This window comes from Hylobates moloch, unplaced genomic scaffold, assembly GCF_009828535.3.
Source record: "Hylobates moloch isolate HMO894 unplaced genomic scaffold, HMol_V3 SCAFFOLD_17, whole genome shotgun sequence".
Taxonomy (NCBI): Eukaryota; Metazoa; Chordata; class Mammalia; order Primates; family Hylobatidae; genus Hylobates; species Hylobates moloch.
Window position 1 is genome coordinate 57,955,677 of NW_026652292.1, and position 24,241 is coordinate 57,979,917.

A 24,241-nucleotide genomic window follows, 5' to 3' on the forward strand; every position below is an offset into this window, starting at 1 on the left:
TTATGAGGCTGCAAGAAGGCCTTCAGCAGATATGATCTCTTAATCTCAGACTTGGAATTCTCCAGAATTATGAACGAAATAAATTTCTGTTCATTACAAATTACTTAGTCATGAGTACTATGTTATCAGCAGCAAAAAAAAAAAAAAGAAAAAAAAAATACTCAGGTGGGAAACTGGTACCAGAGAGTGGGATGTTGTTATAATACTTGAAAATGCGAAAGTGGCTTTGGAGGTGGGTAAAGGGTAAAGCCTGGGGTACTTTTGAAGTGAATTCTGGAAAAAGCCTGTATTGCTATGAATGGAGCATTAAGGGTGATGCTGGTGAGGGTTAGAAGAAGAAAATAGCTGTAAGGAAACTGTGGAACTTCTTAGAGATTACTTAAGTGGTTGTGACCAGAATGTTGGTAGATATATGGACAGTGAAAGCCATTCTAATAAGGTTTCAGGCTGAAATGAGGAACATCTTATTGGAAAATGAAGTAAAGGTCATCCTTCTTACAAAATGGCAAAGAACTGTCTGAACTTTGTTTTTCACCTAGGATTTCATGGGAGGCAAAATTTAAGAGCAATGAATTAGGATATCTGGCAAGAGAAATGTCTAAGGAAAATATTGAAGGAGATTCGTGGCTAATTTTAATTGAATATAGTAAGATGCAAGAGTAGAAAAATGATTTAAAGATAGAATTTATAACTGAAAGAGAAGCAGAATGAAAGATTTGGAAAATTCACAGCCTGGCCATATAATGAGTTAACAGGTGTCTTTAGAATAACAAACCAAGTATGTGGCCAAGACATAGTTTTCTAAAGAGATTAATATTGACAGAAGGGAGCTAGGTACTAGTTATCAAGATAATGGGAGAAATACTCTGAAGATATTTCAGAGATCATCAAGGCTGTCCCTTCCATCTAGAACCTAGAAGTCAAGGTTTCCAGAAAGATGGTTTTGGGACTTCAGCATTTGCTTTCCAATGCCAACTCAAGTATCTACTTCCCACATTACAACACATCACTCTTCAGCTGCCCCAGCTTTGGCTCAAACAGGCTCTGTTGCTGTTCTAAAAAGGTATAGGCTATAAAAGTCGGCAGCATCTACATGGTGCTAATTCTACAGATGTGCAGAATGTATGAGCTGTGGGGCCACGGAACTTTCCATCTAGATGACAAATGATGTATTGGACAGCACAGGGATCCAGGAAGAGACTTGTCGTAAGGGTGGAGCCACCACAGAGAGCTCCCACTAGGACAATACCTAGTGAAACTGTGGCAGTGAAGCCACCTCAGAGATTCCAGATCTATAGGGACAACAGTTTACAACTTCAGCCTTGGAGAACTGCAGGCATGACACTCCAACCAGTGAGAACTGTGGCATGTTTTAAGCCCAACAAAGCCATAAGATTGGAGCTATCTGAGTCCTTGAGAGCTCAATCCACTCAGAGTGTTCAGGACGCAGCACACAAAATAAATGATTATTCTGGAGGTTTAAGATTTAATGCTGTCTGCACTGTTGGGTTTGGACTTACCTGGGGCCAGTTATTTCTTTCTTCTTGACTGTCACTACCACTTGAAATGAAATTATCTATTCTATTCTATACCTGTCCCACCATTGTACTTCAGAAATGTATAACTTGTTTTAAAAAAATTTCACAGGCTCAGAGTTGGAGGCGAATTTTCCTCAGGATGAATTGTGCCTTGAGTCTCACTCAATTACCATCTAATTTAACTTAGATGAAATTCTGGACTTTGGACTTTTTACTTAAAAGTGAAAAAAGTTAGGACTTTTGGGTCAATTGGGATGAAATAAATATATTTTGCATGTGGTAATGTCATCAATTTGGGGGGCCAAGGGAGGAATGCTATAATTTGAATGTGTTCATCAGTGTTCATGTATTGGAAACTTGATCCCCAGTTAAGCATTATGGGGAAGTGTGAACTTTAAGGGCTGATTGGGTGATGAGGACTCAACTTTCATGAATGAATTAATGCTGTTATTCTGGGAGTGAGTTTGATATCTTGGAAGTGGGTTTATTATTATGGGAGATAATTCCTTATAAAGAGTGAGTTTGACCCCATTTTATCCCTCTCTCATCCACGGGTTGTGCCATATTATGACACAGATGCTGCCCTGCAATCTTGGACTATCTATCCTACAGAACTATAAGTCAAATAAGTTTCTGTTCACTACAAATTACCAAATCTCGAGAGTTCAGTTTTAGCAACAAAAATGAACTATGACACAGAGCCACTCATAAAATTAATACAAAGTTTGTGATTAAAATTCAGATAAATCAGGCTAATGGGTTGTCAACCACACCAATTAAAGCAGTAGAATGTTTAAAAATATTTAAAGGGATTAATTTGGACTCAAACTCTTAAGAAAGACTTCTTGAATTGTATTATTATAAATAAGGGGATAATTAGTAATAAAAATTGGGGCCAGAACTTCATGTGCTTCCTCCACTAAGAACAAGAATCATTTCCATCTAATACAGTAAATAAAATGCATGTTATGCAATATTCAATGAGCTATAGAATCGGAAATAAAATCAGAAACTTAGTTTTTTGCTCTGTCTACCTCAGGCCTATTACTAAAAATTAAACTTTATGTTAATAACTATAATATGAAAGCATATGATTTCCACAGGGTATAGTAAGAGGGTCATTTAGTATGTAAGTAGCAGAAAAGCATTTCAATGTATCATATAATATCTAAAAATGTATTATGTTTAAGACAAGAGAAAATTGTATTTTCCATTTTAATTTATATTTAAGTTTTCTCTTAAAAACAAATGTTAAGATAAAACAGACCATAGACGACAACAATTCTGAAGACATGGAAAATAAACAAGTTCAGAGGCTTTTTTGCTGTTACAATCAAATAACCAATTAAAGCTGACTTAAACAGGGCTATAATGCATTTGTATAAGTCTATTCTCACACTGCTAATAAAAACATATACAAGAGTGGGTAATTTATAAAGAAAAGAGGTGTAATTGACTCACAGTTTAACATGGCTGGGAAGGCCTCAGGAAACCTACAATCATGGTGGAAGGAGAAGCAAACATGTCCTTCTTCACATGACATCAGGGAGGAAAAGAATGAGAGCTGAGCAAAGGGGGGTAGACCCTTATAAAACTATCAGATCTCATAAGAACTTACGCACTATCAAGAAAATAGCATGGAGGAAACCACCCCAATAATATATTTACCTCCCACTGAGTCCCTCTGATGACACATGGGGATTATGAGAACAACAATTCAAGATAAGATTTGGGTGAGGTCACAGTCAAACCATATTATTCCACTCTGGCCCCTCCCAAATCTCATGTCCTTACATTTCAAAACACAACCATATCTTTCTAACAGTCTCCCAAATTCTCAACTCATTCTAGCATTAACCAAAACGTCCAAGTCCAAGGTTTCATTTGAGAAAAGGCAAGTCCCTTCTGCCTATGAGCCCATAAAATCAAAAGCAAGTTAGTTACCTCCTAGATTCAATGGAGGTACAGGCATTGGGTAAATACCCCCTTTCCAAATGTCAGAAATTGGCCAAAACAAAGAGGCTACAAGCCTCATGCAAGTCTGAAATCCTAAGAGGCAGTAATTAAATCTTAAAGTTCTGAAGTAATCTGTTTTGACTCCACGTCTCACATCCAGGTCACCCTGATGCAAGAGGTGGTCTCCCACCCCTGTGGCTTTGCAGGGTACAGCTTTGAGCAGCCCCACCCCTGTGGCTTTGCAAGGTACAGCCCCCATCCTGGTGGCTTTCATGGATGGGCATTGAGTGCCTGTGGCTTTTCCAGGCACATGGTGAGAGCCGTTGGTGGAGCTACCATTCTGGGATCTGGAGGATGATGTCCCTCTTCTCACAGCTCCACTAGACAGTGCCCCAGTGGGGATTCTGTGTGGGAGTTCTGACCCCACATTTCCCTTCCACACGGCCCTAGAACAGATTTTGATGAGGGCTCTGCCCCTGCAGCAAATTTAGTCCTGGATATCCAGGCGTTTACATACATCCTCTGAAATCTAGACGGAAGTCCCCAAACCTCAATTCTTGACTTCTGTGCACCCAGAGGCTCAATGCCTTGTGGAAGCTGCCAAGGCTTATGGCTTGCACCCTCTGAAGGCATGGACCAAACAGTACCTTGGCCCCTTTTAACCACAGCTGGGACACAGGGTACCAAGTCCGAAGACTACTAAAAGCAGCACGGCCCAGGAAACCATTTTTTTTCCTCCCAGGTATCCAGGGCCTGTGATTGGAGGGGCTACCACTGAAGGTTTCTGACATAACTTGGAGAAGCTTTCCCCATTGTCTCGGTGATTAACATTCAGCTTCTCATTATTTATGCAAATTTCTGCAGCAGGCTTGAATTTCTCCCCAGGAAATGGGTATTTTTCTATTGCATCATTAGGCTGCAAATTTTCCAAACTTGTATGCTGTGCTTCCTCTTGAATGCTTTGCTGCTTAGACATTTCTTCTGTCAGATACCCTAAATTGTCTCTCTCAAGTTGTAAGGTCCACAGATCTCTAGGGCGGGGGCAAAACTGCTGCCAGTCTCTTTGCTAAAGCATAACAAGAGTCACCTTTGCTCCAGTTCCCAACAAGTTCCTCATCTCCTTCTGAGAAAACCTCAGCCTGGAATTCATTGCCCATATCAGTGTCAGCATTTTGATCGAAGCCATTCAACAAGTCTCTAGGAAGTTCCAAACTTTCCACATTTTCCTGTCTCCTCTGTGCCCTCTAAACTGTTCCAACCTCTGCCTGTTACCCAGTTCCAATGTTGTTTCCACATTTTCAGGCATCTTTATAGTAACACCTCACTCTACCAGTACCAATTTACTGTATTTGTCCATTCTCACACTGCTAAGTAAGACATACCCAAGACTGGGTAATTTATAAAGGAAAGAGTTTTTATTGACTCACCATTCTGCAGGGCTGGGGATGCCTCAGGAAACTTACAAACATAGCAGAAGGAGAAGCAAACATGTCCTTCTTCACATGGTGGCAGGGAGAAGAATGAGAGCTGAGTGAAAGGAGAAGCCCCTTATAAAACCATCAGATCTCATGAGAACTTATTCACTATCATGAGAATAGAACGGAGGACACTGCCTCCACAATTCAATCACCTCCCACTGGGTCCCTCCCATGAAGCATGGCGATTATGGGAACTACAACTCAAGATGAGATTTGGGTGGGGTCACAGCCAAACCATATCAGCATTTCATCACATAAAAAGAACACTGGGGCAGGTATATACCTGGTTTGGTTCAGGTACTCAATAACTGAAATCAATAACTTGACTCTTTCCATTTTATTATCTAACTATCCTCAATATTTTGCCTTGATCCCTTAGGACCCAGTGTTCTCTTAGGATATATGATGGCTGTCCCAGTTCCTGCCTGGCATTATATGTAGATACTGTAATATCTGGGAAAAGAAAAGGAACATTTCCTCCTATTGTTTTTTAATTTATTTATTATAGAAAATAATATCTTCAATGGTTTCTTAGGAATCATTTCCTCTAGCATCATTGGCTAGGTGTGGTTAACATGCCTATATAATGAAACCATACAAAGCTGGAAAAGGGAGTTTCTGGCATTTTTGGTCTCTATGCGGGACACTAAGCTTCATCACATCCTGTGAATATTTTTACAATTACACTTATTTCATTCTGCATGTATACTTAACTAGATTGTAGGCTTATCAATAAAAATACTTTACTTGAATATATATACTTAATATTTCAATGAATTATCTTTCTGTAAGTGAAAGGAAGGAAAGGAGGAAAAGAAAGAAAAGAAAGAAAGAAAGAAAGAAAGAAAGAAAGAAAGAAAGAAAGAAAAAAGAAAGAAAGAAAGAAAGAAAGAAAGAAAGAAAGAAAGAAAGAAAGAAAGGAAAAAGGAAGAAAGAAAGACGAAAGGAAGGGAGGGAAGGAAGGAAGAAGGGAGGAATAGAAGAGAAGGAGGGAAGGAAATTAATTGTAGGTAAATTTCAAATGGGGAGGATCTTTCCCCTTGCCCAAGCTATGTCACTCCAATGAAAAGACTAGACAAAAATGTCCAACTAAGCGAATACCATTAGAATAAATATATCAGGCTACTTATTTATTGATGCTTCTTTGGAATCATATTATGTATACCTACTTTCAGGCATCTCTCCAAATGCCAAGCTACTATTTCTTTCTCCATGGCTCAATATACTTTCCTTAATGCTGCATAGCTTCATAGGAGTTGTATTTAACAGTTTCAAATTTCAGATAAATAATTTAACCAGAGCTACTTCTGATATACATTTTTGTTTCCTTCAGATCATATAATCATTTTGAAAGTTATTAATTTTTAATCACAATAAAGTTAACATTAGATATTGTAGAATGATTGAGTAATTAGAACAAGAAGGCAGAAGTACAAGTTGAATCTAGTTCCAGTGATTTAATGCATAGCTTTGAAGTCAAATGTGTACTACTTAGAACACAAAGTTTCAGTTTCTATGGTAAGCACCTCATTTTCATATGCCAGCCTATGCTTTATGCTAAACAAGGGCAAGGCTGAGCTGCATTATGATGCCCTTCAGGGTGCATATTATAATATAATGGGCCCAATCTCACGAAAGTTGAAGTCAGAGTGCTTTCCAGGGCTCCACAAGGAACAATAATGAAGCATGAAATATGCCGTGGAGTGGGGTAGTTACTCCTTTTAAAATGACCAACACTGCTGAAATCTGTCTTCTAATATGTGAATGAACATTACTGACAAAATTCATGGCATAATCAAAGCGGTAGCATAAATATTGAAAAAGTGGAAACTTTTGGCAAATAAATATGTACTGAGGAAAAGAAACAAAATTGTTCTTTGTAATTGCTAAGTAGTTGCATTTAGATATGCTTTCTATATGCCAACTTGATCATTAAACATAAATTATTTCAAAGCATTACAATTATTTAGAAACTTCTTTCAATTTAGATTCTCTTTCTCTTCTTTTGATCATTATAATAACTGTCTATACACATACTTGACATATAATGGGTTCTTAGTATTACTGAATGTGTAAGTAAGTAGATTGGAAAGTTCATTTTCTCCTCCAACTTGAAGAAATCCTTTCATAACTTCAATGCTGCACATCAATCCTTCACACAAAAAGATTATTATAGCCATTGATTGTCCAACATCTAAAATTATTTTTCTTAATATTGTCTGTAACATGTTGCACTTAAAAGTATGTACCGTTATGATATTATACAATATTTCCATATAGTTATATGATTGGGCTCTTGAAGTATAGTTCATTTTCTCCTTAGCATCTTCTGGTCTGTATTTAGCTCATTGCTAATCCTAGCTACTACAGAGACTCAGATGGGAGGATTGCTTAAGCTCTGGAATTCAGTGAGCTACGATCATGCTGCTGTACTATTCCAACTTGAGCAAAAGAGCAAGATTCTGTCTCAAAAATAAAAATTATCTTTCTAGACATTTTGGAATTAGCTAGATGAATAATAAGGAAAAAGATTTTGAACAATGAGAAAACAACATATACAAACATAAAAGGACTTATAAAAACCAATATTTTGAAGAAATGTAAATATTTCAATATTGTCGATAAGAGTATTTATAAAAATCTAACTAATGACAAGTTATAGATAAGGCTATAGCCATACCTAAACAGTGACGAGTCAAAAAATATTTTATTTGAGAGAGTAGCCTCATCATAATCAGGATTTTAAAAGATTAATCTTTGAGTAAATAAATAAACTGAAAGATAGATTTTAAGGTTAAGAAAATGGAGATTAGGAAATTAGAATATTGACAAATTTGCAAAGTGATGATTCTTGAACTTGGGCAAAAGCACTGAAGAAAGAGAATGGACATCCAGAAGAGGTATTTAATTGAGTTTGGAGGACATAGCAGATTAAGAGGAAAAACATAAGAAGTTTTGAACTATTGATTTTGAGGTCCTTGAAGGATGTCCAGAATTTAGCAATCAAATATTTAGTTCAGACATAATTTGGGAAGTTAATAGCATTTGGAGATCGTTGAAACAGTGGGCATAGATGAAATGCCCAAAAAACAGTATAAAGAGGTAGACCAGAAGATGACTGAGACTAAAACCCCTATGAAGCACTCAAATGAAACGACTTGAAAGAGGAACAAATTAAAAAGACTTGCAAAATAATTAAAAGACTGAAAAGTTTAAAAGATCCACAACCTGAAGGAGGAACCAATGAAAAAGACAGTAAAGTCAAATTGTACCGATGTTGGGCATGTTTGCATTCAAATCAATTATTTGTACTGCCCTGTTGGGCTCTGTTTATGCAAGTAGTCTGACCACTTCAAGATGATTCTCTGGGCTCTAATGCCTCAGGCAGCATATCCAACACCAACTACATTCACCCCCACTACCTCCTGGTATGCTAGCTGCCTCACCTGGCTGTTATAGTTCAAGCTTCTGGACAACAAGAAAATATTTTGTGTCTTCATCCTGGAGTTTCTGGTCACTTTTGGCTTTTGTTAATTTCTGCATTGCTTCTCTATTTCTGTTGGCTTTTGGCTTTTCTATCACCATTTTAATCCATTTGCTGTAAGAAAATTGCTATGTCTCAAATACTTAGTGTAGTTTCTGTTTTCATAATTGAACTTTTACCAATACAAAAAGACATTGGGGTCATGTAAGCCAAGGAGACCCTTTAAAAGAAAGCAATAAGTGTTACAGAGAGGTTAAGAGTTGAGAATAGAAAATCAATAAGCCACTAAATAAGGCAGGGTATCTATTTGTTGAACAATATTTCAGCTAGGATGTGGTGGAACTGGACTGAAAATCTGTAGCTTCCAATCTCTGATTACACAATTTTTCTGTATTACATACTGTATAAATGTTAAACTTAGCACAGATCTTTCCTAATAATTTGGTATTCATGGATATCTGCCTATTTCTGTTGCCATAGCAATGACTCACATAATATAGCTCTTAGTGTCACCTAACTCTGCAATACCAGTCATAGAAATGAGTCTACAAGCCTTCTCAAAACATTTGTACCTGGTGCTCTATTTAACAGCACCTAGCAAGAAACACTATAATACAGTCTGAAGAGACAAAGTAACCATCAGAATCATACTCATATGACACAGATTTTGGAAATGTCAGAGAATTTATAATAACTATAATTAATCATTAATATATTAAAAGTTCTAATAAAAAAAGTATAAGGGAACCTCTGTATTTTTTCAGTAAACCTAAAAGTGCTCTAAAAAATTTTTAAAAATTGTATTAGAAACCCCCTCCAAAAACACTCCACTAAATAACATGGAAGAGCAAATAGTAATGCAAGCAGAATGATAAAAAAAAAATTTTAAGTACCTTTTAAATTTAATTCCCTTTATTAAAGAGAAATAAAAAAGAAAAAGTAACAACAATGTAAGAGAAATAAAAAAAGGTTTCGAGGTACTCATCAGTAAACTGGACATTGCCAAGTAAAGAATCAGTGAGCTTGAAGATACCTCAATAGAAACTTCTCGAAATAGAATGCAAAGAAAGAAAACAAGTAATAATTTTAAAGGAACAGAATTTACAAGATTCGTGGGAATATTTCAAAAGCTGTAACATATACATAATTAGAATAACAGAAGTAGAAGAAAAATAAAGTGAAATAGATAAAAATATTTGAAGTGACAATGGCTGAAAATTTTCTAAAATTAATGAGATTTGCCAAATCACACATTCAGGGATCTCAGAGAACATCAAACAAAATATAAAAAAAAGAAATCTGCACATAGGCATATTATATTTGAACTGCAGGAAACCAAAGACAAAAACAAATAAACAAAAAATGTGAAAGAGTAGAAGGAGGGCAAAAGCACTCTACCTATAAGGTAATAAGAATAGGAATTACAGCAAACTTTTTATCAGAAACCATGTCAGCAGGAAAGTAGGGTGACATGCTTCAAGTATTGAAACGAAAATACAAACCAACCACAAATAAATGATTTTATATTCAGTGACATGAACATGAAGGAGTTATACTCCCTCAAACAAAAACTAAGGAAACTCCGGGCCAGCCAGCAGACGAGCCATTCAAGAGATATTAACAGGAGTTTTCAGAGAGAAAGAAAATGATGTAGATCATAATTCAGATCTACATAAGTAGGTGAAGAACACTGAAGAACAAATGATGATGAACTACATCTTTTAATTTCTTACTCTTAATGGATTGAAATAACTGTTTAAAGTAATTAAAGTAAAATATATATTGTAATTTGCAGCATATGAATAAAAAGAAATGAGGAACAGCAATGAACAAGGCTTACAGGGTGAAACTGAGAGTACTCTGTTTATAAGGTGCATACGTGACATGTGAGATGGAGTGTTACTTCGAAGGGGACTTAGATTAATTGTCAATGTATATTTTAAACTCTGGGGAAACCACTGCAAATTTTAAAGGAAGTATACTTGAAATGCCAAGAGAGGATAAAATGAAATTATATAAAACATTTAATGAAACCAGAAAATATAGAAAAAAAAGAGGAAAAGGAAAAAGAAAGAACAAGTGCAACAAATAGAAAACAATTATAAATATGGTAGATATTAAGCCAAGAATATCAATAATCCCTTTAAATGAAAATGATCTAAATTCTACAATGAAAGACAGAAATTATCAGAATGGGTTGAAATCAACAAGATGCAACTAGATTTTATCTGCAAGAAAACCACTTTAAATGCAAAGAATCAGTTAGGATAAATGTAATGGACAACGTATGCTAACACTACGCAGAAGAAAGCTGGAGCAGCCATATTAATTTCAGAAAAAGCAGACTTCAGAACAAGAAATTTTACCTAGGAAAAAGATGATCACTATGTTATTATAAAGAGGTCCAAGAATATATAAAAATATTTCAAGAGCATGTAGAAATCCTCAACCTATATGTACTGGACAACAGTGATCAAAATATATGAGAAAATTCTTATAGACCTACAAGGAAAATTAGTACGCTATTATAGTTGGAAATTTCATATCTTTTGTCAGGAATTCATAGGTAGATAGGCAGGAAATTAATAAGAATATAGTTGACTTGAACAGAACCATTAATTATTTGATCTAATGTATACGTGTAGAATATTTCATCCAACATGAACAGAATATATATTCTCAAGCTCACTTACAACCTTCACAAGGATAGACCACATTGGAGGGCATAAAAATGCCTTCGAATATTTAAAAGAATAGAAATTGTATAAATTATGTTTTCAGACTACAATAAAATTAGCCTAGAAGTTAATAATCAAAAGATAGTTGAAAATACCAAAAGTATTTGGAGGTTAATCAGTACATTTCTCAATATTCAATGATGGAAAAAATTCAAAAGAAATTTAAAAATATTTTAACTAAATGGAAATGTAAATAAAAGTATAAGTTATCAAGATGTGTGGAATGTAGCAAAAACAGTGCTTAGGGAGACATTTATAACATTAATGTATAAGTACAAAAAAGATGTTTACAATTAATAATCTAAACTTTGCTTTAGGGAACTAAGTAAAGAACAATTTAAGCCCAAAACAAAGAGAACCAAATAAATAATAAAAGTTTAGAGTATAAAACAATAAAATTAAAAATAGAAAAGAAGTGGAGAAAAACTAATAAAGCTTAAATTGGATATCTGAAAAGATAAATAAAAGATGAACTAAGCTAGGATAAACAAGTAAATAAAAAAAAGAGGTTCACACCAGGCCCCCTTTACAACTCATTTAAAAAGATTTGGTTAGCAGGAAAAAAAAAATTAATAGCTTCATATTTAAAGGCTTTTGTACTGAATAGGAAGCATCTATTGAGTTTACTTTGGGCTAATAAAAGACTAAATAATTCCTCAGCCCATTAAAATTATCTGAGTGATGCATCAAGCCAACAAACCATTAATATTTTTAGCAAATATTCAAAACACATAATGCCACATAGAAACAATTTCATGTCTGCTTAAAATTTTAGATTATTGAAACCCTGTTATTTAAACACTGTTTTCAAAACAAATAACTGCTTACTCTTAATTTCAGAGAGAAAAACATTAAGCATCAGCTGTTCTTTGTTGCCCTGTATCATACTGTTTCTCATTTATATTTTTAACCTGTAATGAGGCCTTCTGCGTGGAGCAGTTCACCAATTTCTCTGCATGAAAATAATGTAACCTACGTTACCTAATGCTACCTAAGGAAAGCAGGCCCTTGAAGAAGAAACACATTTTTTCTAGTAGTAAATCAGATATATAAGCCGTGTTAGGCAAATTACTAATAATTATAACAAAATTGAGTTTTTAATTATTTATAGGTCATTTTCAGGCTTTGGTTTTGTATCAGCACCTACCTTCAATTTTTAATAGTACACATTTGTTTGCAAACTAATTCACGAGCTTCATGAACACATATACCTTATGTGGTTCCAGTATAAAAAGAAATATACTAACTAGAAGAGTGCAAAGTCAATTGTGTGAATTAAAAATTTAAGAAGAAATTCAAGTTACTAAAAATAAAATATATAATTTTCTAACAGCAGTTAGAGAAGGAAGAAAATTTGATAAATTTAGCAAAAGTCAGGAAAAAATATAAAAAAGCAAACAGCATGATAAAGAGCAAAAAGCAAGTGGTGTGATTATATTATATATAAATATTACATATATTCATATTTATAAATATATTTATAATATTTGTAAATAACATTATTAAAGCTAACAAAATCCAGAAGAATGCAATTTTTAAAAAAGGGAAACTAAAATAAAAGCACAGAAGAAAATTAAAAGCAGGAAAGAAAAATAACTTTTAACAAACGTTAGTAAAAATAATGTTTGATTGGCTAGACAATTATTACAGAAGACTCCCAGATAAGAGGTCTAAATAGTGACAAAGAGATTCATTACTAAAAGATAAAATTTAATCAGCAGGTAAAGAAAAAATTCCCAGGAAAAGGAAAAACAGGAGCAATAATTCCGAACAACTAGACTACAAATAGTGAGTTGGGAAAACAGGGAAACTGGCATAGCTTGACTCTAAATTTCATATGACATGTTACAGAGGAGGTAAAGAATAGCGCTTCACAAGGTGACTGGTGATACAGTTTCAAACATTTTTTTTTTTACTTACTAAGGAATTTAAAATGTTCCTGCAACCATTCATATACAAATTTAATTATAAAGTACAAAATATTTTGCTAAGTATCAGTTTTTTAGAAATGATTAAATGAGGTAGGTAATTTCTGTTCAGCATCTGACAGTCTAGTGTGGGGTTAAACTAGTGAATCATTTATTATAGTATAAGATGTGGAAGGTCTACCCAAAGTATGAGGAAATAAGTCAGGGAATAAAACCCCAGATATCACTCAGGTCTTTCAAAAAAAGATAAATGATTAACAAAACAAAAAGCCAATAGTTTCAGCGAGGTAACCTTTCTATTAAAAGCATCAAGAAGTCAATTTCTTAATGGGGCCAGAAGGACCATGGAGAAAGATGGTGTAACTAGACCCCTGAAATCAGGGTGATATGGTCTGGATCTGTGTCCCTCCCCAAAACTCATGTTGAAATGTAATCCTCAGTGCTGGTAATGGTGCCTGGCAGGAGGTGATTGGATCATGTGGGCTATTTCTAATGGTTTAGCACCATCCCCCTTGGAATTGTCTTGGCAATAGTGAGTGAGCTTTCGTGAGATCTGGAAAAGTGTGTAGCATCTCCCTCATCTCTCTTCCTCCTGTTCTGGCTTTGTGAAGAGCTGGCTTCCCCCTTTGCCTTCTGCCATGATTGTAAGTTTCCTGAGGTCTTTCCAGCCATGCTTCCTATATCTGCACAACCATAAGCTGATGAAATTTATTTTCCAGTCTCAGATATTTATTTATAGCAGTGTGAACTAATGCAGAAAATTGGTACCAGTCTCAGGTATTTCTTTATAGCAGTGTGAACTAATGAACAAAATTGGTACCAAAAGTGAGGTATTACTATAAAGATACCTGAAAATGTGGAAGCAACTTTGAAACTAGGCAATGTGCAGAGTTAGAAGAGTGTGGAGGCGGCCGGACACAGTGGCCCATGCCTGTAATCCTAACATTTTGGGAGGCCGTGGCAGGCAGATCGTGAGGTCAAGAGACTTCAAGACCAGCTGGGCCAACATAGTGAAACCCCATCTCTAATAAAAATACAAAAAAGTTAGCCAGGCATGGTGGTGAGTGCCTGTAATCCCAGCTACTCAGGAGGCTGAGGCAGGAGAATTGCTTGAACCTGGGAGACAGAGGCTGCAGTGAGCCGAGATCATGCCACTGTACTCCAGCCCAGGTGAGTGCGAGACTCCATCTCAAAAAAAAAAAAAAAAAGAGTGTGCAGGGCTTAGAAGAAAACAAGAATATGAGGGAAAGTTTGGAAATTCCTAGAAACTTGTTGAACTGTTGTGAGGAAAATTCTAATAGTGATACGGACAGTGAAGGCCAGGCTGTCAAGGTCTCAGATGGAGATGAGGAACTTATTGGGAACTGGAGTAAAGGTCACTCTTGCTTTGCTTTAGAAGGATCCTAGGTGCATTGTGCCTCTGCCCTAGGGATCTGTGGAATGTTGAACTTGAGACTGTTGATTAAGGGTAACCGACAGAAGAAATTTCTAAGCAGCAAAGCCTTCAAAATGTGGCCTGGCTGCTTCTAACAATGTATGTTTACATGCATGAGCAAAGAAATGAACTGAAACTGGAACTTATATTTAAAAGGGAAGCAGAGTATAAAAGTTTGGAAAATTTGCAGCATTGCTATGTGTTAGAAAAGAAAAGCTCATTTCCAGAAAAGCAACTCAAGATTACTGCAGAAATTTGCTTAACTAAAAGGAAGTCATATGCTGATACCCAAGGCAATGGAGAGGTCTCAAATGCATTTCAGAGACCTCTGTGGCAGCCCCTTCTATCACAAGCCCAGAGACCTAGAGAGAAGAATATACTCATGGGGTGGGACCAGGGCCTCACTTCCCTGTGCAGCCTCAGGACACTGCTGCCTGCATTTCAGTCACTCCAGCTCCATCTATGGCTCAAAGGGGCCCAGGTACAGCTTGGACCACTGCAGTCTTCAGAGGGTGTAAGCTTTAAGCCTTGGTGGACTCCATGTGGTGTTTAACCTGTGGGTGTACAGAGTGCAAGAGTTGTGGCTTGGGAGCCTACACTTAGATTTCAGAGGATGCATGGAAAAGCCTGGATATCCAGGCAGAAGCCTGCTGTAGAGGTAGAGCCCTCATGGAGAACCTCTACTAGGACAGTGCAAAGGGGAAATAGAAGGTTGGATCTCCATGCAGAAGCCTCACTGGGGAACTGCTTAGTGGAGCTGTAAGAAGAGGGTCCTCCAGACTTGGAATTGTAGATCCACTGGCAGATTGCACCCTGTGCCTGGAAAAGTGACAGGCACTCAGCACCAGCCCATGAGAGCAGCTGTGGGGGCTGAACCCTACAAAGCCACAGAGGCGGACTCTCTAAGGCCTTGAGAGCTCACCCCTTGCATCATTGTGCCCTGGATGTGAGACATGGAATCAAAAGAGATCATTTTGGAGCTTGAAGGTTTAATGACTGCCCTGCTGGGTTTCAGACTTCCATGGGGCCTATAGCCCCTTTCTTTTGACAGATTTCTCCCTTTTGGAACAGAAGTGTTTACCCAATGCCTGCATCCCCATTGTATCTTGAAAGTAACTAACTTATTTTTGATTTCCCAGGCTCACAGGTGGAAGGGACTAGCCTTATCTTAAAGGAGATTTTGGACCATGGACTTTTGAGTTAATGCTGGAATGAGTTAAGACTTGGGGAGTTTATTGGAAAGTATGATTGTATTTTGAAATGCAAGAAGGATATGAAGGTTGAGAGGGGCCAGGGAAGAATGATATGGTTTGTATCTGTGTCCCTGCCCAAATCTCATGTTTGAAATATAATCCCGAAGGCTGAATATAGGGCCCGGTGGAAGGTGATTGGATCATAAGGGTGGTTTCTAATGGTTTAGCACCATCACTTTTGGTATTGTCTTGGCAATGGTGACTGAGTTCCCATGAGTTCTGGTTGTTTAAAAGTGTGTAGCACCTGCCCCCTTCTCTCTTTCTCTTATTCCAGCCATAGGAAGTGCTGAATCCCCTTTGCCTTCCACCATGATTGTAAGTCCCCTGAGATCTCCCCAGGAGCAGAAGCTGCCCTGTTTACTGTACAGTGAGCCAATTAAACTTCTTTTCTTTATGAATTACCCAGTCTGAAGCATTTATTTATGGCACTGCCAGAATGGACTAATATACAGGGCCACCTAAAGAGATCTGAAACTGCAGTGAAGGTGTGAGGTAAGTGGCCTGATAAGATTTGGACCGTGGAAGGAAATAATTGGAGTTACAGAGAGAAGAAGCACAGCCCATGCCAGAAAGATTGGGTGTGGCAGAGTAAGAAAGGGAAATATATCCTGTTTCTCTCTGTTCTCATTGTCTGGACCTACTTGAAAGCGAACTGTTAAATTATCCTTTCAAATGTGGTTCTCTAAAATGTGGATCAGAAGCATGGGGGAAAAAAGAATAGATACGAAAAGACAAATTACCAGCACCTGCAGCCTTAAGTGGAGGGCATGTAAATAAGTAGATAACCAAAAATGCTTTTAGAACATGGGATTAAATTATATTTTGAAGAAAAATTTAAGATTGGTTAGACTACTGATTAATGAGAAAGTGTTTCAGAATATAATTTATGTTAAACAGACATAAATATTCATGAGAAAAAAATCAAAAACACTGAGCATGAAACAGATGCAAATATATATGCTGTTATTGGATGTTAAAAAGCCATTGGAACAGTGACAATTTCTCTACATTAAGTGCAATTCCAATCAAAATGATTTGAGGCACTTGACAAACTAATCCTACAAATTATGTATATGATAAAATGAACCAAAATAAGCAATGTACACACAAAAAAGAACAAAAAGGCGATAGTAGGATTGTTATTGGCACAGGAATAATGAAATAAAGGGCAATAGAATATAATAGACAGCCCAAAACAGGTCAAAACTTACAGAGAGATTCAATATATGAAATAGGTAACACTATATATAGGTGAAGAAATCATGACTAAATTTTGCTAAGAAAATTATTCTCTGTATTTGAAACAAATTGAATTAAGCCCTATGCCACATCTTACACAAATGTGCCAAACTGGTTTAAACCTTAAATGAGAAGGGCAAATGCCCAAACTTCTAGAAAACATAAAGGAATATTTTATGTTTTATTTAGATGTTATTTTTAAAAAACTAAACAAATTGTGCAAGGCACAAAACAAAATATTGATAACTAATACCATATCAAAATTTTAACATATTATATCAATAATCTATTATTGCTGGGTAAATGCACCACAATACTTAGTGGGTTAAAATAACAAGTATGTAGTATTACTTACGAGTTTGTGTCAACTAGGGAGTTTTGCTGATCTGGCCATGATTAGCTGATCTCAGTTGAGCTTATTCATATATCTGAGGTCAATTAATCAACAACAGAGAAATGGCTGACTATTGGTTGGAGCAATGGTTTTTACTGGACCACATGCCTCTTTCACCCAGCAGGTGACCATGGATACCTTCACATTTTAAACGTAGTGCTCCCAGAGGGAGAGAATAGACACAACGCTGATGATCAAGACTAGCACAGTGTTGCTTCCACCATATTCCTGTGGCCAATGCAAACTATAAGCACATCAAGATTCAGGAAGTGGAAAATAGCCACTGCTTGTTGAAGGGAGGAGCTGCAAGTTCATATTGTATTACTACAGAAAAGTACAAAGATAAGACAGAGAAAAGATATTTATAATACATTAGCAAATTAATTGTTTTAGAGCTATTGTGTTTACTACTGTGCATTCTGGAAGAAGAGATATATTGAGCAATTCAATAGAAAAGAGGGCCTAGAAGCTGACCCATACATACATAGCCATTTGTTGTACAAGAAAAGGACAAAACTTTTAATAAAAATGGAGCTTAACACGCTTGGTTATAAATAAGGGGAAAAATGTGCACTACTTCCCAGCAAACACAAAAATCAATACAAAAGTATCTCCAGAAAGGATCACAGTAGCAGCATAGACTGTTGAAATAGCTAGGTTGCAAATTTTGTGTACAATAAATTATAGGAGATAACAGAAAGACATTCACTAACAATAATGATCAATCCTGTACAATTCAAGTAGATTGAATAATATTAAAAACATAGAGAAACTAAACAACACTATCAACTAGGTAAAGGTAATGATATATGCATATACCACATATTTTCAAACCCTGATATATTTATTACATACTCTACACTGATACTAGATAAATCACCTTCTTTTCAAGAGAGCATGGGAGGTTGGCCAAAATTAACCAAGCAGATACATGGGACCAGAAAGTAAAGACAACTAATTTTTAAAAGTGGAAACAGTAACTTTCAGTATTCCTTAAATACAATGCAACAAAACATTAAATATTTTTAAACCTTCCATTTGAAAGATTAGATAAATAGAAAATAAATATATTACTTATTAAGCAATATTTTGTCCAAAGGAAAATATAAGGAGTTGCAGATATAAAGATGAGAAAACTGTGACTCAGAAGGCTCTTTAGGAGTTAATGAAGTGTTAAGTGGAAAATTCATGGCATTAAATACTTAACCTAGTAGATAATGAAATATAGCAAAAATTCAAAGTAAAAAGGTAAAAAAAATAAAGAGGATGAAATAATAAATAAAGTATTTTAATAAAGTTAAAAGAATAAGACAGTAGAACAAAGTTGCCTTCATGAAAAAGTTTATTCTTTAAAAACTTAGGTCAGGTGCGGTGGCTCATGCCTGTAATCCCAGCACTTTGAGAGGCCGAGGCGGGCAGATCACGAGGTAGTAGTTCGAGGCCAGCTTGGCCAACATAGTGAAACCCTATCTCTACTAAAAATACAAAAAATTAGCAGGGCATGGTGGTAGGCACCTGTAATCCCAGCTACTCGGGAGGCTGAGGAAGGAGAATTGCTTGAACCTGGGAGGTGGATGTTGCAGTGAGCCAAGATCGTGCCATTGCACTCCAGCCCAGGTGACAGTGCCAGACTCTGTCTCAAAAAAAAAAAAAAAAAAAAGAGAAAGTTCAGAAGCAGCTGCATGAACTCATATAAAAATAAAATAAGAAATGACTAGAGAGAACTAGCTAGTAAAAGGAACATTTTAAAAAGAAAGAAACTAAATTTTCAAATTTATAAAAATAAAATTGAAAAAACTACACAAAATAAATATGCTTTTAAAATTTATGTTATATAAGGTATAGCAGATTTATAATGGTAAATGTTTGGGTATACAAGAGGATATTGAGCATTCCTAAGAGTGAATATGCATAGACTTGTACTTACCAATAAGATGGGTAGACTAATGACTAAAATTCACATGTAAACTGTTATATTTAATAAGATGATATAGAGGATTTTTTTTTTTTTTTTTTTTTTTGACAGTCTTGTTCTGTCACCCAAGCTGGAGTGCAATGGCGGGATATCAGCTCACTCCAACCTCCGCCTCCCGGATTCCAGGGATTCTCCTGCCTCAGCCTCCCGAGTAGCTGGGACTACAGGCATGCACCACCAAGCCCGGCTAATTTTTGTATTTTTAGTAGAGATGGGGTTTCACCATGTTGGCGAGACTGGTCTCCATCTCTTGACCTCGTGATCCACCCACCTTGGCCTCCCAAAGTGCTGGGATTACAGGTCTGAGCCACCATGCCCGGCTGAGGATTTTTTAAAACAGAAAGTATGAAAATATTTTATTTAACTAGACACAGAAGAGCAATCTATAAAGAGCAAAATGGATCATTAAATGTAAGTACTATTGGTTATCAAAAATAATAAACACGAAAGCAGAAAGAAAAGCCCTGATGGACTTCATATGTGACTTATAACCAATAAGAAATTAACTTTCAAAAGATGTAAAGAATTACTACAAATCAACAGACAAATATTTTTAAGAGGAAAGGAAAGGAATAGCCATTTCAGACAACAGCAAACAATAAGGAAACACAAAGTATAAAATAACGTGCAACCCTGCCAAGTTATGGAAATACAAAGTAAAAATGTTTTATACATTATAGGAGATATACCTAATGCTAAATGACAAGTTAATGGGTGCAGGAAATCAACATGGCACATGGATACATATGTAACAAACCTGCACATTGTGCACATGTACCCTAAAACCTAAAGTACAATTAAAAAAAACAAACAAACAAACAAACAAAAACAAAAACAAAAATTTATGTTATATAAGGTATAGCAGATTTATAATGGTAAATGTTTGGGTATACAAGAGGATATTGAGCATTCCTAAGAGTGAAAGTTTTTACCCACCTTCTAAAACAATTGGCATTACACAGTGAAACAATAAATAGAAGGTATAAATCAGCAATTTCAGTCTTTGTACATATGTAACAGAAAATGCATGTAAGAATGTTTGTGAAACTCTGATTTTTGTAGGATATGTACCTTTATTTAGGTATGTAAATTTTTATCTTCACATTATAGTGCTGAATTGTTTTGCAACGTAAGAATACAAGCTTACACTCTCACCAGCAAGGTATTTGCGTTCTCATTGGCTCAAGTTTTTACCAACACTTGTTATTTTCAGATTTACCAATCTTTCCTAAACTTGTGACTATACAATTTTATTAGTGGCTTAATGGTATTAATTCAAACACTAATTAGGTTGAGCAACTATGTGGGAAAGAAATATTATCAACATAATTTATTTATAACAGAAATATCTTTTTAAATACACATATTACATAGCAACAGGAAGAACATAATGAATCTATTATAACAATTATAAATTGAGGTTATTTATTGATTTAGTACCTTTTTATTATTTTAAATTGTGAAAAGCATCATGTATTCATGAGTTTATCTAAATATCTGTGTTTGTGTAAAATATATAAAAGTACATTTTAAAAATGTATAAATCAGACACCATATACAATGCACTCTCCAACAATGTTAGAAATAAACCTTAAGCACCAGGAGACATGTAAAAGAAATTTCAGAGTAGATAAACAGGAAAAACTAAGGTAATATTTACTGACAGTAACTGGACAAATAAGTTGTCATATATGCACTTAATGGAATAGCATATATTAGTGAAAATGGTTGAAACATAAAGGCAAGCAGCATGTATCATCTTATTATCATAATGATAATTGAAAAAGTCAAATCACAGAAAAGCATACATAGTGTGATGAGATCTTTACATACCTCAAAAACAAGGGGAACCAAGCAATATTCTGTTTACATATACATATATATGAGGTACCTATAGTGAATAGTGATGCTATATAGAGTTACTGGCAATAGTAAAATCACAGCATCTTTGATCTCACAGAGTAGTTCCCTACAATTAGTTTAATGTAGAATAAAATGTCCAAGCTTACTTTTGATATTTTTCTGTATTGCATTCCGGTACCACCCACAAGTGCATGCCTGCTGCATTACCACACAAATTAATGTTGACTTTGAAGGAAAGCAATGATGAAAATTTCTTCCAGGGAGCAGACCATAGAGTTATACATTTGTGGTCCACTTTGAGAAAATGGCCAGAATTTTTGATCTACACTGACTCATGAATGCTTGCTGATGGTTTGATTGGGTGATCGCAGGCTGAAGTGGAATAAGCTTGAAAGGCTGATGTAAAAGAATCCCAGAAAAGATAAATCTCTCAAAATGTGCATAGATGATGAAAATATTGTGTTTCAAGTTAATATCCACTAAAAGACATCCACTGCTAAATCCACTGTAAATCGTGGGTTGACAAAATGACTTACCTTGTGGATATTTGTGTCTTTTTCCCTAACCAGTCCACTGTCTTTTCAATTGGCTTATGAATAATAGCAGGACAGAACTTATGCATGGGCTTAAGAAAATAGACTTCCCCTTATTAAAGCTTTACCCTTACCAAGGACTTTACAACCATCATGATATTCTGTATAGCATTACTTCTTAGCAATGGATTCATTTCACAGTAAAGGAATTACAGCAATGTATTCATGCCCAATAAGTAAACTGGTCTTACTTATCTCACATAGCACCACCCAAAGTGGCCATCCTAACAGAAAGTTCAAAGTACTTATTGAACACTCATGTACAATGACACTACAAGATAACCCTCTGAATTGATGGAATTCTGTCTTACAAATGCATTTGATGCTTTGATCGAAGACCATTATATGGTGTGGTCTTGTAACACATTGATTCTTGTGAACAGAGTAAATTTGTCCTGGAATAAAGGGGTGAAGTGTTGGTGTCTTTTCCCCCTCTGATGTACCTCATAATCCCCAGGCAGAATGTTTATTTTCTGTCTAAGCACCTTTGAGCTCTGATGCTTTAGAAGTCTTAGTTTCAAAGGGGATAATGTTTCCACCAGTGCACAAACATTGGTTTCATCAAATTGAAGGTGAGATTGCTGCCTGGGAATTATGGGTTCAGAATAACACTGAAGCAAAAGGCAAAGAAAGGGGGCTACTCTCCAAGCTAGAATAATAGATGCTAATTACTTAAGGAAAGATGGTTTGCTGCTGTGCAGTGAGGACAGAGGTGATTCCATCTGGACCGCAGATTTTTCTCTTGAGTATTCCTTATTACTTTCATGTTCGATATAAAGGCTAATAGAAAATTACAGTAACCAAAGAGAAAGAAGGAAAGAACCGAAACAATCTGGGATTCTGGCTGAAAGCAAAGAAAATACAGAATGGGTACTGGAAACAAGTCATAGATACCACAATGAACTTGTGACCAAGTACAAAAGTGATAGTAGTAGTTTTGCATATTTCATTTCAATCATTAGCATATATAGAAGCTTGTATGTATTAACTATTTTTTCCTTCTTTCTACTTCTTTCCCCTGCTATTTTATGTAAATTATTTGATGCTACCTTTATAATATAATGTTTAGGTAATGGAATATTAAATGAGATTTTCAATAAATTTTAATAAAAATTTGTATAACTAACAGTGGGTACAATAATACTGGGACATATGTATCTTTATTAGGGGAGAAAGTGAGTACCTTAAAAGTGTGAAGTTTCCTTTCTTTAGGTGGACACATACAGTTGTTTTATTGTTGTGTAAATGTTCAAATGTCATCCAGAAGGGTGCAAGTGTGGGTAGAAGGATGCCTAGGCTAAAACAGGAATGACTTTCCTTCCTTCTTCCAGTGTGTGGTTTCTGGCACAGCGTCCACTTGATAGGATACGTGTGTGTGTGTATGTGTGTGTGTCCTGTGGCTTTGGTCCAGCTTGTCTCACGAGTTTCTCCCTATCACAATAGCAACTTTCAGGGTTTGTCTTAGCCCTTTCCTTCCACTATTAAGCAGCTAACTGCTCATGCATTCCATCTGCAGCCTACACCCTATGACATTTAATTGAATTCTGTGTTCTCTGGCAAAATTTTACTTTCTTACTTTATTTTATACATGTCTTTATTTTTTAATTGACAAAAATTGTATACATTTGTGTTGTACAGTGTGATGTTTTGGTGTATGTATACATTGCAGAATGATAACCTCAATCTAATTAATATATCCAACTTGCTACCAACTACTTATCATTATTTTGTGATGAGAACACTTCAAATCAATCCTCTTAGCAATTTTCAAGTATACATTATTATTAACTATAGTAATTGTGGTGCACAACAGATCTCCAGAACTTATTTCTTCGGTCTAACTAAAACTTCGGATGTTTTGGTCCCACACCTCCTTATTCCTCTCCTTCCCCTTGACAAAGATAACTGCCATTCTACTCTGTTTCTACGAACTCAACTTTTTTTAGATTCCACATATAAGTGAGATCATGTGGTCCTTGCCTTTCTGTGCTTGGCTTATTTCACTTAACATAATGACCTCCAGGTTCATTCACATTGTTGCAAATGACAGGATTTACTTCTGTCTTTAAGGCAGAACAGTATTCCATTATGTATGTATACCATATTTTCTCTATTCACTTATACATTGATGGACACAAGTTAATTCCATTTTGGCTATTGTGAATGCCACAGCGACCATGGGAGTGCAGATATCTCTTCAATATATTGATTTCATTTCCTTTGGATATATACACAGAAGTAGAATTGCTGGATTATATGTTAATTTTATTTTTAAATTTCTGAAGAATGCCCATACTGTTTTCCATAATGGCTGTACTAATTTGCATTCTCACTGACAGTGTACAGGGTCCCCTTTTCTCTATATCT

General features: G+C 35.7%; 1 long non-coding RNA gene across 2 annotated transcripts in view; it reads right to left on the bottom strand.

Moving 5' to 3' along the window:
* LOC131381714 (uncharacterized) overlaps positions 1 to 24,241 on the bottom strand; it is a 128,772-nt gene that overhangs the window by 87,436 nt on the left and 17,095 nt on the right. The window contains exon 1 of one of the 2 annotated variants that reach the window (XR_009210605.1): positions 3,000 to 3,164. The exons of the other annotated variant lie outside the window; for it this stretch is intronic. This is a non-coding gene — a long non-coding RNA (uncharacterized LOC131381714). Of the gene's footprint in view, positions 1 to 2,999; positions 3,165 to 24,241 lie in introns of those variants that run through there. 2 annotated transcript variants of the gene reach the window in all.